At 36.8% G+C, this 17,930-nt stretch overlaps 1 protein-coding gene and 1 pseudogene across 1 annotated transcript in view; both read left to right on the top strand.

Annotated features, from left to right (window-relative positions):
* Galntl6 (polypeptide N-acetylgalactosaminyltransferase like 6) overlaps positions 1-17,930 on the top strand; it is a 1,167,009-nt gene that overhangs the window by 911,049 nt on the left and 238,030 nt on the right. The gene's annotated exons all lie outside the window — the stretch shown is intronic.
* On the top strand, positions 3,570-3,888 carry LOC127668755 (cytochrome c-like; annotated as a pseudogene).

Here is a 17,930-nt window from a genome sequence, read left to right as displayed (position 1 = left end):
TCCCCCTTTCACAGTAAATGACTTTATATCTTTTAATTTCACATGAGCTATTATCTTAATATTACTCAGTCTTTCTGTATAAATATACTTTCCTCATCTATAATGTTTATTGTATTTTGAATAGTTTTGGTATAGATTCTGTCTTCATGTAATTTGTTATTTCATTATTTCTAGCCTTAATAAGTGCTTTGGATTTTCTTATTGAACAATCTACAAACGTCATAACTATGAATGCAGTATTATTGATTGTTGTGTGTGCCTTTGGATAACTTCATGATCTCTTTATAATCATATCTTTTAATAATTTATATATAATCAGAAATATAATATATTATATAAATATTTAACACATGATTATGTGATTAATAATATTTTTATAATTTTAAAGAGATAGAATTTTGAATCTGCTATAGCTCTTTAGAGGTCAGAGGGCAAATTAACAATTTGACTACTTATTCATCTCAGTTCATGCTCAATAACAAGACCTCAGATGAGATTTTGTTGTAAAAGTCAAATTATCAGGAAAATTATGGAGATCTAACCATAAAAATAATACTTTTATTATTATTATTATTATTATTATTATTATTATTATTATTATTATTATCCCCCTCCTGGCCTGCCCTCCATACCTCCTTTCCATCTCCAAGAGAACGTCCCTACTCCACCCACACCCACCCCACTAGATCTCCCCACTCCCTGGAGCTAGGCTCACAACCAAAATCACCATTTGCTTCCTTACAGATCTATGACTCCTCCTTTTGGGCCCCTCTGCCTTTCATCCGTTATAACATGAACACCTTCAGTGTTTTCTTTATGAACATTGGGACTGCAGTAGATATTATGACAATTTTTATTCCATGGTAAATCTATTCATAAAAGCTCAATGGGAAGGGGAGATGGTCTGGTGGGTAAAATTCTTTCTGCAGGAGCATGAGTTTGAATCCTGGCATCCATATAAAAAGCTGAATATTTTGGCAAATACCTGTAAACTCAAAAATAGAGTAATAGAAGAAGAAACTGTTCACCTCTGCCCTCTTAGACAACACATGAACAAGCTTGTCCACACACAGTTACACCTGCATATGAACGCATATGCAAACAAACAAACAAATTCCAATCCAAGAAAGCTTACTAAATGGACTGCCATTCTATCCATTCCTTTTCTTTTTGTAACAGGATTCTTTCATTGAATCATTTCTGTTTTAAAAACTTCATTTTATGCTTTTTTTAATAGTACATCTTCTAGATACAATTTCTTCAAGCTGCCTCTTAAGTTCCAATGTTACCCAAGTCATTCAAGTTCTGGGGATATATTTTCAGAAGTGGAGTCTTTGTCCACCTATAAATCTTCTCCTGAACTTGTGGTGGAAACTTTGTGTGATATTAACTAAAATGATCACAGATGGTGTCAGAATTTAAACTCAGAGACTCTCCAGAAGCACCCTGCAAAGTAGGAGCCATTATTGAAGAATGATTTGGCTCATCGATTATAGGTTTCAATGCTGCAGACTGTATTTTTGGTATCTGATTTTATACTAGTGTCTTTCCACTTATGTATGTATAAGTAATAGAATGTAACTAGAAAAACCCTTGACTAAAAATGACACAGGAAGGTGAAGAAAATATACTTACTAACTCCCTTTTCAATTGCTGCTGAGGCTTCAGTCTTTCAAGTGCTATTGACTTCATAAACAAAATGAAATGTGACTTTAAGTGCAGTGTTTCAGCCAGAGGCTAAATAAAATAAGGCTCAAAGTTAAGTGTCTATACTAAGCTGATAGGTCACTCTGGCTATAAGTAGTGTTGAAGGAGAATCTTCCTACATCCTGATAGAACAGAAATTGTTCTTAAAAATATTAACTAGTTCAATTATTTTTCCCCTGACATTGGGAGAATTTAAAGATGACAAAAATTTCAATCCAAATCCAAGGCATACCTCAGAATACTTGCATCTTGGAAGGAAGGCAGTAAGGAGTGTTGCAGGCTGGGGCAATATTCACAAACCTTTTGAAATCATGAAAAGAATATAGATAGGGGCTCAGAGATGGCTCAGTAAACAAAATACTTGTGTCGCAAGCAATGGTGGACAGTGCAGGAAGAACTACTTCCAAGGCTGTAATTTTGCCTTCATACAAAACATAGAAAAAGATATATCAGGACACACGCACACACAAAGAGAGAGAGAGAAAGACAGAGAGAGAGAGAGAAGAGAGAGAGAGAGAGAGAGAGAGAGAGACCCTCACCCATTCCACGAATTCACAGCATGTCATGTATTCAGTTGACACCCACAGGTTTCAAAAGCTGAGGCTTTGCTAGTTGTGCTTTCCCAGAATTTCTAGTCTCCCTGACTGACTGCAAAACCTGCTAGAAGAAGCAAAAGCAGATCTTCCAATGTGTGTCAACTGACTTGACTAACTGTCTCTTTGGCTCATTAAATTATTCTGGGTTTCACTGAGAAGGTACAAAGTCACACGTGCTTGTACTTCTTGTGCCCCTGTGAGAACCCTTTCATTAAAAAATCAAGGTGAGAAGCCAGCATTATTAGATTAATGGGCTGTGCAGTGGCCCTACGAGGAATAAGTAATTATATTAAGTAAGCCATAGCAACTCAGACTTACAAAAGAACCTATGATTGAGAATTTGCAAGGCCTATGTTATAAGCAATTAATTTTGGTAAGCATCTCCATATATTTATTGCCTAAAATGTATTATTTTCAATATTGTTGAAAAAATGATAATTATCAGTATATTGAAACCTGAATGTTTATATACTCTGCTAATAAAACTGGATACTCTAATAAAAGTAATATAATAAAAGTAACTGGTAAAAATACAGATCACGGTAAACAGCACTCTTAGCATTTTGACATTCTTCATTTTGTTCCTCACAGCATTATGCATTCAACTCTATGCTAACATTTTATCTCACATTAAAAATTAAATATTCCCCCATTGATATAGGATGCTGTAGTTGTTATTTTTAATTTCTAGGATATATATTTCATGAATGTGGCATAATTTGTTTAACCATCCCTTAGCTTGGGATTTAAATTATTTATAATCTTTAGCATTATGCCCTGAAAGATTGAAGGAACCAGAGAGGTAAAGAACACCACAGGAAAACATGCAGAATCGACTAACCTGGGCCCATAGGGACTCAAAGAGACCGAACTGCCAAAGAGAGACCATGTGTGGGACAGACCTAGACCCTTAGCACATATGTAACAGTTGTGCCATTAGGTCTTCATGGTTGACTCCTAACAGTAGGAGCCTTTAGATCCCTTTCCCGTAACTGGACTGCCTCGTCTAACCTCAGTAGGAGAAGACACATTATTCCTACTGCAACTTGATATTGCAAGGCAGGTTGGTATCTCTGAGAAGAAAGGAAAGACTGGAGGATGGTGGTGAGGAAGGTGAGAAGGAAGGACTGGGAGGAGAAGAGGGAGGGGAAGATACAATAAGGATGTAAAGTAAATCTTTTAAAAGTGCTTATGGACCTAGAGAGCCGGAAATCTATCTTCAGGGTGAAAACATTGTGGTGTTAACCACCTATGAGCAAATTGAAAATGGTTGATGTTGAACCAAGCAAGAATGTTTTTGTTCAGAAGTGTGCCCAGTGCCACCCTGTGGAGAAGGGAGGCAAACATAAGACTGGACTGAAACACAGTGGTCTGCTTGGACGGAACACAAGGTGAGGTCCCTTGATTATCCTACAAAGATGCCTACAAGAACAAAGACGTTAGCTGCAGAGAGAATACCCCTATGGAGTATTTGGAAAATCCCAAAAAGTACATCCCTGGAACAAAAATGATCTCCCCTGGAATTAAGAAGAAGAGAGAAAGGACAGACCTAATCACTTATCTTTAAAAAGCTACTACTAAGTAATTCCACTGCCTTACTTATTATAAAACAAATATCTCATGGCTTTTAGTGTATACAATAATTTAATTCGAGCACCAAAATTCAGATCGTGGATGGCTGACAATGTTTTTGTTGGACAATCTTGTTTTAAGTAAAACTGGCTTGTAGTAAAGAGGATATGATCATTTTTTTCCAATTTTTTATTGGTTATTTTACTTATTTAAATTTCAAATTTAATCCCCTTTCCCACTTTCGTCTCTGCAAACCCCTATCCCAGGCCCCCTATCTCTATGAGGGTGCTCCCTGACCCATCTACACACTCCCTAGCATTCTCCTCCACTGGGGCATTGAGCCTTCACAGGACCAAGGGCCTCCCCTCCCACTGATACCCGACAAGGCCATCCTCTGCTACATATGCAGGTGGAGCCATAGATGCTCCATGTGCTCTGTTTGGTTGGTGGTTTAGTCCCTGGGAGCTGAGAGTCAGGGGGTTGAGTCTAGTTGATTGACATGTTTGTTCTTCTTATGGGGTCACAAACCCCTTAAACTCTTTCAGTCCTTACCTGAACTCCTCCATTGGTGTCCCTTTGTTCAGTCCAAAGGTTGGATTCAAGCTTCCCCATCTGTCAGTCTCTGACAGAGTCTCTCAAGAGACAGCTATATCAGGCTCCTGTCACCAAGTACTTCTTGGCCTCAGAAACAGTGTCTGGTTTTGGTGGCTGCTTATGGGATGGGTCCCCAGGTGGGGCAGTCTCTTGATGGTGTTTCCTTCAGTCTCTTTGTCCTTTAGACAGGAACAATTCTGAGTTAAAATTTTGGAAATGGGTGAATGGCTCTGTCCCTCATCCAGGGACTGAGCCTAACCTCTGGATATGGTCTCTACAGGTTCTCTCTCTCTCTCTCTCTCTCTCTCTCTCTCTCTCTCTCTCTCTCTCTCTCTCTCTCTCTCTCTCTCTCTCTCTCTCTCTCTCCTTTCTTGGGTATTACGTCTAATATCATCCCTGTTGGGTCCTGGAGGGCTCTTGTTTTCCTGGTGTCTGGGACTTTCCAGTGGCTATCCCCAGTTCCTCATCTCCCATTGCTACACACCTCTGTGCAGTTTCCTGACCTTCTGTAGTAGCTTCCAGTCTCTTCTCATACCTAATCCTGCCCCGCCTTTTCCCCTCCTCCTGCTTTCTTCCTCCCAAGTCCCTCTCACCCTCTATCTCCCTTGATTATTTTATTTTCCCTTCTAAGTAGGACTGACGCATCCATAATTTGGTCTTTCTTCTTCTTGAGCTTCATATGGTCTGTGAGTTATATCATGGGTGTTCTGGGGTTTTGCCTAGTATCCATTTATCAGTGAGTGCCTGTCATGTGTTTTCTTTTGTAACTGTTACCCCCTTCAGGATGATATTTTCTAGTTCCATCCACAACTCAGTTTAGTGCCTGTTGACTTTCATGAAGTTGTTTTTATAGGCGAGTAGTACTCCATTATGTAAATGTACCACATTTTTTTTTTATCTACTCCTCTTTTGTGGGACATCTGGCTTCTTTCCAACTTCTGGCTACTATGTTCTTAAAAGTTCTGTTTTCATCAGAATTCCCTTTGTCAAGGATGCTGACTTTTACCACTGAATGGCACTTACTAGGGTTCACATATGATATTAAATAAAGAGGAATATTTTCATTAAAAAACGTGTTCTATGGAAAAAGCTGCACTCATGGAAAAGAGTTATGAGGAATAAAATAATTTTTAAGTAGACATAAAGGCTGGCATCACCACTGTAGCTCACGATAAAACACAAGTATAGCATGAACAGGCCCTGAGTTTGATCTCTAGGCCTACAACGTAAGTCATACTCTGTAGAAAGAAGCAGTGCAAGTACATGTAACTGGCCAATGTATTATAATGACAACATTACACTATTTAACAATTTATATTATTTACTATTATAAAAAATATATCATTAAGGATTTACATGCCATACTTCATAGGTGTAAGTTCCTAGATAAGTTGAGCTAACTACCTGCTTAAGAAATAATCTCAGACACAGACTAGGTCAAGCATCACAAGGGATTTTTTAAATTTGAACATACTGAATATCCATCTTAATTATTTTTCTGACTGTGAAGATATTTTGCATTGAAACTCATTTTTTCATTTTTACTAATCATTCCATTCATTTGCATTCAAATGAAACTCATTTATTTTAAACTGAAAGCACATCAACTATAAGGAAAAAAATGTAATCTTTTAAATGACCAATGAAACAAGATTAATATTTTGCTATGTATAATTCTGAAGGGTCTTTTTATGGTCCTGTGTAACAAGGTTTGTTTGATCCTTTGTATAATACTTGGGGCATGACAAAGTGTAAAACCTACCCTTTGTCCACCAAACCAAAGTTGGGGGTTCTAGAACTAAATTCAATCAAGCTATTAACCTACAAATGCCACTTGTTTTCAATAAAGTTAATACTTTTGTCATAGTATACTAGTCATCTATAGATTCTACTGCTTTGTTCAAATATGTTGTAGAGACCAAAAAAAAGTGAGAGCTGAGAGAAGTTATAGGAAAGTGGGGTTGAACATGGTGTGTATGCATTATGACTGTGTGCAAATGAATGGATGAGTGGATAAGTAGATGGATGGATGGATGAATAGATAAATAGATGATAGATATACAGATTTATAGATATTTAGATATGATATATGATATATACATAGATACATACATGCAAAAATATGATAGATGATAGATGAATAGACAGATACATAGGTACATACATACATACATACATACATACATAAATGAGATCATAGAGAAATGATAGCCAATAGATAGATGATTGATAGATAGATAGATAGATAGATAGATAGATAGATAGATAGATAGATAGATGGATGGATGGATGGATGGATGGATAGATAGATAGATAGATAGATAAATAGATGACAGAAAGAGTGAAAATACAGAGAGTGGTAGTCCACACTAGCATTATGGTAGTTCAGTGCTGTATTTCAGAAGTTAGTATTTCAGCTTCCTTCTTTTAGAGTTTATAAAGCAGTAGAAATGCAAATTGACATTCAAAACATAACAGAGAAAAGCAGTAACAGAATCCACAATATATCTGAAGTTCCAATATGTTTGTATTCTTATACCATATGTAAATCACAGGAAAATGTTACTGAAGTGACTGGTGGTTTGTCAACTTCAGACATAAAAATAAGATTGGTTTATAGCTCCTGTTAGTCACTTTTATGTAGATTATAAAACTTAATTATAAAGCTCATGATTATTAAGAAATTAATGTGTCTTTTAGAAAATACATCTGTATTTTCTCAAGCAACAACACTGTCAACTTCTCTGAGTCTAAGTCTTTTACATTATAATATTGATTTGCCAAATAATTAGACTCATTCTTGTATGGAAATAATGTGGCCCTCATTTTACAATTGAAAAAGATTAATTTTAGATTAAATTTCAAAAGTTTTTTTTATTTGTTTTTTTTTTTTTTCGAGACAGGGTTTCTCTGTATAGCCCTGACTGTCCAGGAACTCACTCTGTAGACCAGGCTGGCCTCAAACACAGAGATTGGCCTGCCTATGCCTCCCAGAGTGCTGGGATTACAGGCGTGCACCACCACTGCCTGGCTCAAAAGCATTTTTAAAGGTCTAAATTGATTTGTTTCAGATATTACTAGAGAACAGAACTTTATCTATGCAATTTCCTGACTTTCTTTTTGTAGAAAGATATTAGAAATTTCTAGTTTCCTGATTTCTACATTAATTATTAATTGACCCTATAACTATATGAAAATATAGACATGATTGCAATTGATTAAGCAGCAGACCTTAACACAACTGAACCCTGTGTAGTTTCAAATGCATCATTTTTGTTTCATCATTAAACATTGAAGAAAAAGGAGTCAGGTCATCATTTTTCTTAGCCTTGAGTATTTTTGTACACTCTTGCTGTGTTGGAATAGAAAATTCATGTCCATAATCTTACTTTACTGTTCCTTGCCTTAAGAATCTTTGTCAAATTTAAAAAAAAATCAATTGAGAAATAAATATTTGATATTGCTGTGGAGACATTATTATGTTTTCCTTATGGGCACATCATTTGACAAGAGCTCTGAGGGTAACAGCGGTCATAGTTTCTCTTTTAAATAGTAAGAAAACTAAGACTCAAATAGATGGCAAACCCCACAAAGACATACAGGAAAACATTAAAATCAGAACCTGAATTCTTCCAATCCAAATTCTCAGAGCTGTTCACCTGTAAAGCAGAACATCCATTACATGCAACATCATTATTCGAAATTATGCAAATCAAGACGTCCATGACCTAATTAGAAAAACTGAAAACTGACACATATATGATAAGCATTCCATAAATACTAATCCTGGTGATAATTTCTCACAGGAACAAGGGGACCTATATGTAATTTTCCATATTAAGCTGAAACAAAGTGTTGAGCCTACATTTTGTGTATAATATTTTTCTGTTTAAAGCACTGTAACTTACATAATTTGATTAGTCATAAAAGCAAAGAAAGGTACAACGAATGATTAATGTAAAGCACATGTTCCTCTTTCATACTCAATAAATTCAATTATATGCATTACTACACTTATGGAAAGGTTTCTTTCTAATTAACAAATGAATAAACATGCTTGTGGCAGATTTGCCTTCCTCCTCCTAACAGCTACACTTCTCTCAATCCCCTCTCACAAGACTTCAGCCATATAATTTATATGATACATACTTTTGTTCCATATTTGCAAGGATTATTTTGTCTACATTGGTCATTTGAACGTATTGACAGTGAGACTCTTGGCAAAGTTCAAGTAAGGTGTTGAGACCTTGATAAGGCAAAAGCCAAGAAAAACTAGCAGTAACTATATTGATTAGTAAACCACAGAAACAGAAATGATAAGATGACTTTTGGTTCATCTTTAATTTATATGCATATGTACATATCTACATAATCATCTGTATGCTCATGATAAATATGATTTGACTATTGTATATGTTTTAATCCTCCATAAGTCATGGCACACTGAGCTCTTTACAGTTACACTATTTTTATTTGAAATCTGTGACTTTTCTAAAAGGTTTGACTTTAGGAATATTATAACATATTTAATTAATCCATTATATATTATGTATATAATATATTAGGGTATATGTAACTATTAGCCTTCTTTGTCTCTTGTGTCCGTCGTCATGTCCAAGAACGAGAAGATATGAGCACAGAGTGTGCCTGAACCTCCTAGACTATATTAATGCACAAATTTCATCTGTGCAGGAATGGGAATCAGAATCTGAAGTAACCAACACTCATTAACACTCAATCTCAAGGGGCACCCACATGGTTATGATAACCTATGAAATGAATTCAATCAAACCCTATACAATGGGAGTAATAGATCACTTGGGTATATTATCGATTAGGTCTGGTTCTAGTGATATATTCACAACTAGTAATGTCATACACCTTTCTTTAGTCAGACACATCACTCGTCACACAGGTAAGACTATTCAGAAGTCATTCACTGTCTGGTGTCTCCTACCCAAAGACCTGAAGGACAGTATTTCCAACTTTTTGGTTTGTTTTATTTTCTACCTGACAGTGTGTCCCTAGTGTTTCATCTCTTTCTGATATGATAGGACCTCCAGCTAGAAAATGAGCAGCCTGACTCCATAAGTCTCAGACACCCAAGCTTGTGACTCATGGGATATCACCGGGATAGCTTTTCCTCACAAATAATACATCTCCAAAATGCCTCTGATGCTCATCTCTCTGATCTCTTATTATATTAAGTTGGGTTGTGATTATTAAGGAGCGGTTATGTAAACTAGAACTTCTTGGTTAACCTACAGGGAAGTAAATGAAGCTAAGCATTTTCATGTTGACAGAATCTCCACGGGGAGCCATTTGCTCCCAGGTTTAGACCTTGGCCAAACAAGAGAAATCCATATTAAACAGATTTTCTTGTGCAAGCAAGAGTTACTCTAGAAAACACATAAAAGTAGTATTTAGGATACCTTTTCTTCAGAGAGTTTTCTAACGTGAAAAGCATCAATACCCTTTCTCCTTCAACTTGATTAGTTATCTTCCAGCCACCTACTATCAACAGATGAACAAAGGGTAAATGAGACTCATGACTGGCAATTTCCCAACATTTAACTCCTTATTTTCATTCCTCGAATATGGTTTTCCATCCTCAACCTCAAGAGGAGACTCGAGGCTTGAAGCTTGGGGTCACAGGAAGAATCCCTCACACCTCTCTGGAGTTCCCAATGTCCAATAGAGACAAAAGAAGCCCATGAAAAGGAGAAAATAGACAAAGTAACCCAAATCATTTCCCCACATACAGTGACCAACATAAACAACCAGTGGACTAAAGTGGTGGGAAGAATAAGAATAGGGGGTTCAATAGAGATGCAGACCAAAAATAGGAGAAGGGACCTGTGGCTGTGCTTCACGCTGATTATGACAGGAGTGACCAAATTCGAGCAAACTAAAGCCTGTTGGAAGAGTGAGTGGGAGAAGGATAGAAAAGTTAGAGTAGGCACCATTATAGGATGATCTTGCCACTTTTGTCTGTCCTCAGAAACATCTGCCTTTGAAAACGGAAGAAGTAGACAGCACAGATTAGCTAGTCTGTCCATATACCTCTTCTTAAATTTGATCAATTATTTTACAAAGCTCTCTCCCGAATTAAAGAAAGCTTTTTAATACTGGGCCATATTTTAATTTCACTCCACCAAGGGGACATTTACTCTAAAATATCATTAAGGATCAAGCTGTAAACATGGTTGTTGTTCTATGCAAACTCCAAGATGAAAATCCAGAGCATTACATAGTATATAGTATTTGTGATAAGATAATAGAGAAAATATTCTTTTTATTAAATAATTATTTGATATCTGCATGTTTTTACAAATTTCCTGTTTCTCGGAAATCACTTTGGAATCTTCTACATAGTCTAGGTAACATATAAAATACAATGAAATAGTTTTATTGCAAGACTGTGGTGCCAGAGACTACAAAAATATAGAAAGATAAATACTCACTGCTTTATTTCTCCAATTTTCTGATCTTAAATCAATTGTTGTAATTTATGTATTTTTTAAACCTACTCACCATATTTTAGGACAAGAAGAAAACATCCTCATTTTGGAAATCTCTATTTTAATAGCCTAGAAAAGCTTATGTTTGTCTACATCTTGGCAATGCTCAGCAGCTATAGAGATTCAAGAACAAAATTTAGGGAACTGAACTGACAGATTCAAATACCCAGTCTTTGTAGGGCTTTAGCTAAGAGACATAAATGTTCTTCCACTAATGGACTGGCTTTGTGCCATTTCCCTTTCTTTTTGTCTTTCAAAAAGCTGTTCAATAATTGCCAGGGGAAGGAGATCAGAAAAACATAATCAAGGCAAAGAAAAACTACCACCGTTTTAAGAACATGATTTAATGTCAACATTGGACACTGCATGCGATTGACCCCAGAGTTTTTCAGCCTACACGCTGGCCTTTTCTGGTCTCAGGTACCCTGCTGGCCAGTATTGCCTATTTTGGGAATGATTCAAACTATAAAATTCTCTTCAGCATGGTATTCTGATATTACTGATGACGTTAATTTTGCCCGATACATTTTGGGAACCCTGCTGCATTCTACTGTATACTACTGATAACACCACAGTTTGCTCTCAATGCAGAAGAGAAGCCTGGTTGAATGAGAAAGATTAACCGTCAAGAACTTGATGAGCGTAATATCCATCGGTTTCATTTCAAATATTTACACAGCACAAAGATCAAAATGGCAAGTGTTCTCAATAAAGTAAATATTCGCTAAAAGACTGGAGGCTTTCATAATTTAGTATTTGCTAAATGAAACTTAAAAGCATCTGAAGTCCTGCTGAAAACATGAATCACCTTCATGGTCAGTTCGTGTAACCCCTCAGTCCGTGACGAGTCACTAAAGCTTAGATTGCTGTAGCCTGTACATCCTGGAGGACAGGAAGAATGCAAAGAAGAGACAAGTGATAACAACTCTGTCTACACAGAATAGAGATGGGCTCATGACAGGAATTTTAAAAGCTCAAAGCCAGAGAAGCAAAAGTAATGCCCTGAAATTTTTGTATTTGTGAATAATGAGGGAAATAGAAAATAGAAATTTATATTTATATTTATTATCTAGAATGTATATAGTATATAGTATATAAAGCATATAGGATTTATATTTTATTACATTAAAATTTCCACCATTATGAGCAAAAAAAAGTTTGGGTCACTTAAACTTCTACCTTTTAGGTATTTAGATCCTTACATATATGAGCAAGTTTAGAAGAGAGGAAAGCGCTAGACATTATTACATTTTAATTTATTTCATATTTTCTTATTAAGATTCTTTTCATCTACCCTAGTTCATAATCACAATAATTTCCTTGTAAGTAACTTTCTAAAACTTTCCCTTGGTCATGCAAATGCCTGGAGTGTAGGAATGCCGGCTAAGGTCCTGGCTTAGTGCTGGGACCCATATTTAATAAATGTCTTTGATGGGGACGCTGCTGTCTCCTTATTCAAATAAGAATCACGGGAGGGCTTGACCAAGCAGCTTAGTGTTTCTATTTTAAAAAAGTAAACCGTAAGGCATATGTATGACTGTCAGAGTTGTAACTGGTATTTCAGCATTTTAACACCATAAACTATATACCCACAGAAATTTACTTCACAAAGAAGTAAAAATACTGATAAAAATTTAAGACCATTTGATGTGGTCAATGAGCCAGTAAAGTATTTTCAAGAAAGACACTACTGATTTCCACATAATCTCAAAGAAAATAATTTACTGGACAAGGTGAGAAAGTCAAGTAGGAAATAGTTCTGAAAAGCCATTGAAAATATACATCAGTGTTGAATTTGTTTGTGTGCTTGTTTTTGTCTTTGTCTGGTAGTTTTCATCCTAAAAATGTATCTTAAGGAAATAATGAACTGAAACAAGAACTGAAATATTCTCTGCGAACTTAATTTAGATTACAAAAACCATGTTTTATAAGGAAATATGAATATGTTGGGATAAATTTGTATAGCCTTAAAATATGTAATAAGCAACTCTTAAAGTGGTCCTGTTGAATAATCATTAAAATGAACATTTAGTTCTTTTTTTATTTTCTAAATTCTTTGTTTACATTCCAAATGCTTTCCTCTTTCCTGGTTCCCCCCTTCCCATATGTCCCATAAACCCTCTTCTCTCCACCCATTCTCCAATCACCTCCCTCCTTCTTCTCTGTTCTGGTACTCCCCTACAATGCTGGATCAAGCCTTTCCTGGATCACGGCCCTCTCCTTCCTTCTTCATGGGAATCATTTGATATGCTAATTGTGTCTTGGGTATTCACAGCTTCTGGGCTAATTAATATCCATTTATCAGTGATTGCATTCCATGTGTATTATTTTGTGATTGGGTTACCTCACTATGATATTTTCCAGTTCCAACCATTTGCCTAAAAATTTCATGAATTCATAGTTTTTAATTGCAGAGTAGTATTCCATTGTGTAAATATACCACATTTTCTGTATCCATTCCTCCATTGAGGGACATCTGGGTTATTTCCAGCTTCTGGCTATTATAAATAAGGTTGCTATGAACATAATGGAGCATGTGTCCTTATTGGATGCTGGGGAATCCTCTGGGTATATGCTCAGGAGAAGTATAGCAGGAGCCTCCGGAAGTGTCATGTCCAGTTTTCTGAGGAAACCCCAGACTGATTTCCACAGTGGTTGTACCATCTTGCAATCCAACCAGCAGTGGAGGAGTGTTCCTCTTTCTCCACATCCTCGCCAACACCTGCTGTCTCCTGAGTTTTTAACCTTAGCCATTCTGACTGGTGTGAGGTAAAATCTCAGGGTTGCTTTGATTTGCATTTCCCTAATGACTAATGATGTTGAGCATTTAAGGTGCTTCTCAGCCATCTGGATTTCTTCAGGTGAAAATTCTTTGTTTAGATCTGTGCCCCATTTTTAATAGGGTTATTTGGTTACCTGGATTCTAATTTCTTGAGTTCTTTGTATATATTGGACATTAGCCCTTTATCAGATGCAAGGTTGGTGGAGATCTTTTCCCAATTTGTTGGTTGCCATTTTGTCCTTTTGATAGTGTCCTTTGCCTTACAGAAACTTTGTCCCACTTGTCAATTCTTGATCTTAGAGCATAAGCTATTGGTGTTCTATTCAGGAACTTTTCCCCTGTGCCCATGTCCACAAGTGTTTTCCCCAGTTTCTTTTCTATTAGTTTCAGTGTGTCTGGTTTTACGTAGAGGTCCTTGATCCACTTATTTCTTGAGTCTCTCTCTGTGTCTCTCTGTCTCTCTCTCTCTCTCTCTCTCTCTCTCTCTCTCTCTCTCTCTCTCTCTCTCTCTCTCTCTGAATAATGATCAAATAAGGCCATTAATTTGAAATGTAGTAAGGGGATCATAAGATGTATTTGAAGTGATCAAAACAGATAGGTGATATAATGAAATTTAAATTTTTGATAAAAGATAAAATCACCCATGAAATGGGGGAGGGTAAATGTTGGTTCTTCCTACATAGTACAATATGTAGTGCATTTTGCTTTTTAAATTTTTATTAATTCTTTTGGAGTTTCACACGTGCTTTGATCATATTTAACTCTCTCTCTCACCCCTTCCCAAGTCCATCTCTCCTTTCTATTCATCAGAATCTTTGTCTGTTTTCAAACCCTGTAATGATTAGTTTCACGTAAAACTGACTCAAAACTAGCCATATCTGGGAAGAGGGGATCTTAATTGAAAAAGAGTTTCTATGAAACTGAGCTGTAGGCATATCGGTAGGGTATTATTTAAATTAATGACTAATGTGGAAAGATACAGCTCATTTTATGAGTAGTGTAACCTCTAAGCAGTGGCCACTGTTTCAGTTTCTGATTTCTAGTCCCTGCACTGAGTTCCTGCCTTGACTTCTTTCAGTGACAGAATGTGACCTGAGAGTCCTAAGAGGAAGTATCCCCTTTTCCTCTCAAGTTGATTCTGAAAATAGTGCTTTACTACAGCACTAGAAACGAAACCAAAGCAATTCTTTTTTTTTTTATTCGATACATTTTTTATTTACATTTCAAATGATTTCCCCTTCTCTGGCTCCCCACTCCCTGAAAGTCACATAAGTCCCCTTCCCTCCCCCTGTTCTCCCACCCACCCCTTCCCACTTCCCTGTTCTGGTTTTGCCCTATACTGCTACACTGAGTCTTTCCAGAACTAGGGGCCACTCCTCCATTCTTCTTGTACCTCATTTGATGTGTGGATTATGTTTTGGGTATTCCAGTTTTCCAGGCTAATATACACTGATTAGTGAGTGCATACCATGATTGATCTTTTGAGACTGGGTTACCTCACTTAGTATGATGTTCTCCAGCTCCATCCATTTGCCTAAGAATTTCATGAATTCATTGTTTCTAATGGCTGAATAGTACTCCACTGTGTAAATATACCACATTTTTTGCATCCATTCTTCTGTTGAGGGATACCTGGGTTCTTTCCAGCTTCTGGCTATTATAAATAGGGCTCCTATGAACATAGTGGAGCATATATCCTTATTATATGCTGGAGAATCCTCTGTGTATATGCCCAGGAGTGGTATAGCAGGATCTTTCGGAAGTGACATGCCCAGTTTTCTGAGGAACTGCCAGACTGATTTCCAGAGTGGTTGTACCAATTTGCAACCCCACCAGCAGTGGAGGAGTGTTCCTCTTTCTCCACATCCTCACCAACACCTGCTGTCTCCTGAGTTTTTAATCTTGGCTATTCTGACTGGTGTAAGGTGAAATCTCAGGATTGTTTTGATTTGCATTTCACTGATGACTAATGAAATTGAGCATTTTTTAAGATGTTTCTCCACCATCAGAAGTTCTTCAGGTGAGAATTCTTTGTTTAACTCTGTAGCACATTTTTATTTGGGTTATTTGGTTTTTTGGGGTCTAACTTTTTGAGTTCGTTGTATATATTGGATATTAGCCCTCTATCTGATGTAAGGTTGGAGAAGATCTTTTCCCAATTTGTTGGTTGTTGATTTCTGCTGCCTGAATATTCTTGGTTGTATGCTCTTCACAGAAACATAGATGACTCACCAGGACTCATCTTAGAGAAAATTTTCTCGGCTCTCTCACCCAGAAGCTTAAATTGTCCATAGCTCCACAGTTAAGGGTAGGATTATTCACCCAACTCTCATCTTCATGCTGGGATTTAGTTTTGCCTGAACTGTGAGTTCATGTATGTAGCTACCCAGAAGACACTCTTTCCTTGTAATCATCCACTGCCTCTGGCTCTTACAGTCTCTCTGACCCCTCTTCTGCAATGACTCCTGAGCCTGGGGAAAGGGTTGTAGTAGATATGCTCCATTTGGGACCAAGCATTCTGCAGCCTCTTGCTCTCTGCACCTTGGCCAGTTGTAAGTCACTGAGTTAAAAACTACAAAATAAAAGCACATCAAGTGACAGTTAAATTCATAGATCTATTGGAAGTCAGTTTAATGCTATGTCCATTTAAAAAAAAATAATAGTAGGGCCAAACTTCCTAGCCATATGCCCAACGCTAGGTGTGAGTTTCGTCTTTCAGAGCATCACTTAAATCTACTCAGAAAGAGGCTGGTTACTCCCATGGTATGCATGCTACTACTGAATCTGTTGGACATATCTTGCCAGACAAGATTACTACACCTTAAAGTAATCACTACTGCAGCCTACAGGGCTCAGTGCTGTCCAAGACTTATTTTACTTGAACCTCTGGTCATATGCATAGTAAATTTTAGCACTATGAAAGGGTCAAATGGGGTCCAAGATTCTGCATCTGTACCATCTAGATGGCCCCATATTCTGTGACTGTCATGTACTTCAGCAATAGAGTGTTACCATCAAGTACCATCCTTGTTATCTCAAGAACAATGACAACATAATGACTGACACTTCGCTCACCAACTCCTCCAAAAGAAGTGTCCCATTCCTGGTTAAAGGATTTTTACTCGCTTCTGATTTCTAGAAAGGGCATTGTTGCGCTGTTAAGGTTAACTCCATTTTAAAATTCATGTGTGTGTGTGTGTGTGTGTGTGTGTGTGTGTGTGTGTGTGTGTGGAGAGAGAGAGAGAGAGAGAGAGAGAGAGAGAGAGAGAGAGAAGCTTACAATTGTAGGCTTCTATATGTCTTTCTAGTCTTTCTAGAAAGGTATTTAGTGTTATTTATCCCTCCCTATAGTCACTCCTTTATACTTACCTCAGCTGGAGCCTTTTGCTTTTTATCTTCTCATTTTTCAAGTTCTATGTATCACCTTCCAAATATATTTAAAGGTAAGCTTCATAGTCTGTTGTATTAAATAAACTACTGAAGGTTAATTCAACAAGACCTTCAAAAAGAAGTTTACTTTCTGAAGAAGAATTATTAGGAAATTTAGAAAGGGTCAGTGAAGATAGTTTTCAGCTTTCATTTACCAAAGAATATATATTCAAGGGAACAAGGATCCTTGGGGAATGAGTTAGCAGTCTCTGGAACAGTAGAAACACGAGAAGGAATTATTTCTGTGGTTCCCTTGAGTACTTATTTGTGAAAATAACATCCAAGTTTTCAGCTGAATATTACAGAGTGGCCAACTCCAATTCAGGAATATATGCAATTAAGTATAAAATAAGTCAGCAATAGAGAGAAATACATTACGTTACTTAGAGAATGCAGAAAAATTACCTATGATGAATTAGAAAATTTTCATGTTCCTGAAACCCAAAACGAATAGAAGAAATGTTTGTGACTTGACCTTTAAAACAGTCCTATATTGGAGCTAAAAATGAAATTCTGGAATCATCTTCCCTTCAGCACTCTTAATGGATGTATATTCTTGAAGGAAAATGTTATATAAATTCAAAGCATCCCATATATCTGAGGCCTTGCTTAAGAAATAGTTCTCCTGGAGCTCCCTCCAAGCCTGAAGGGAGTAGTGTGGTGATCACCTACTGAGTGACTCCCATATGACATAATGATTCCCATATGATTAGAAGTCATCTATCTGGT

This window comes from Apodemus sylvaticus, chromosome 18 (genome assembly GCF_947179515.1).
Source record: "Apodemus sylvaticus chromosome 18, mApoSyl1.1, whole genome shotgun sequence".
Taxonomy (NCBI): Eukaryota; Metazoa; Chordata; class Mammalia; order Rodentia; family Muridae; genus Apodemus; species Apodemus sylvaticus.
The sequence above is the reverse complement of the archived record's forward strand: the minus strand, read 5'-3'. Positions and strand labels throughout refer to the sequence as shown.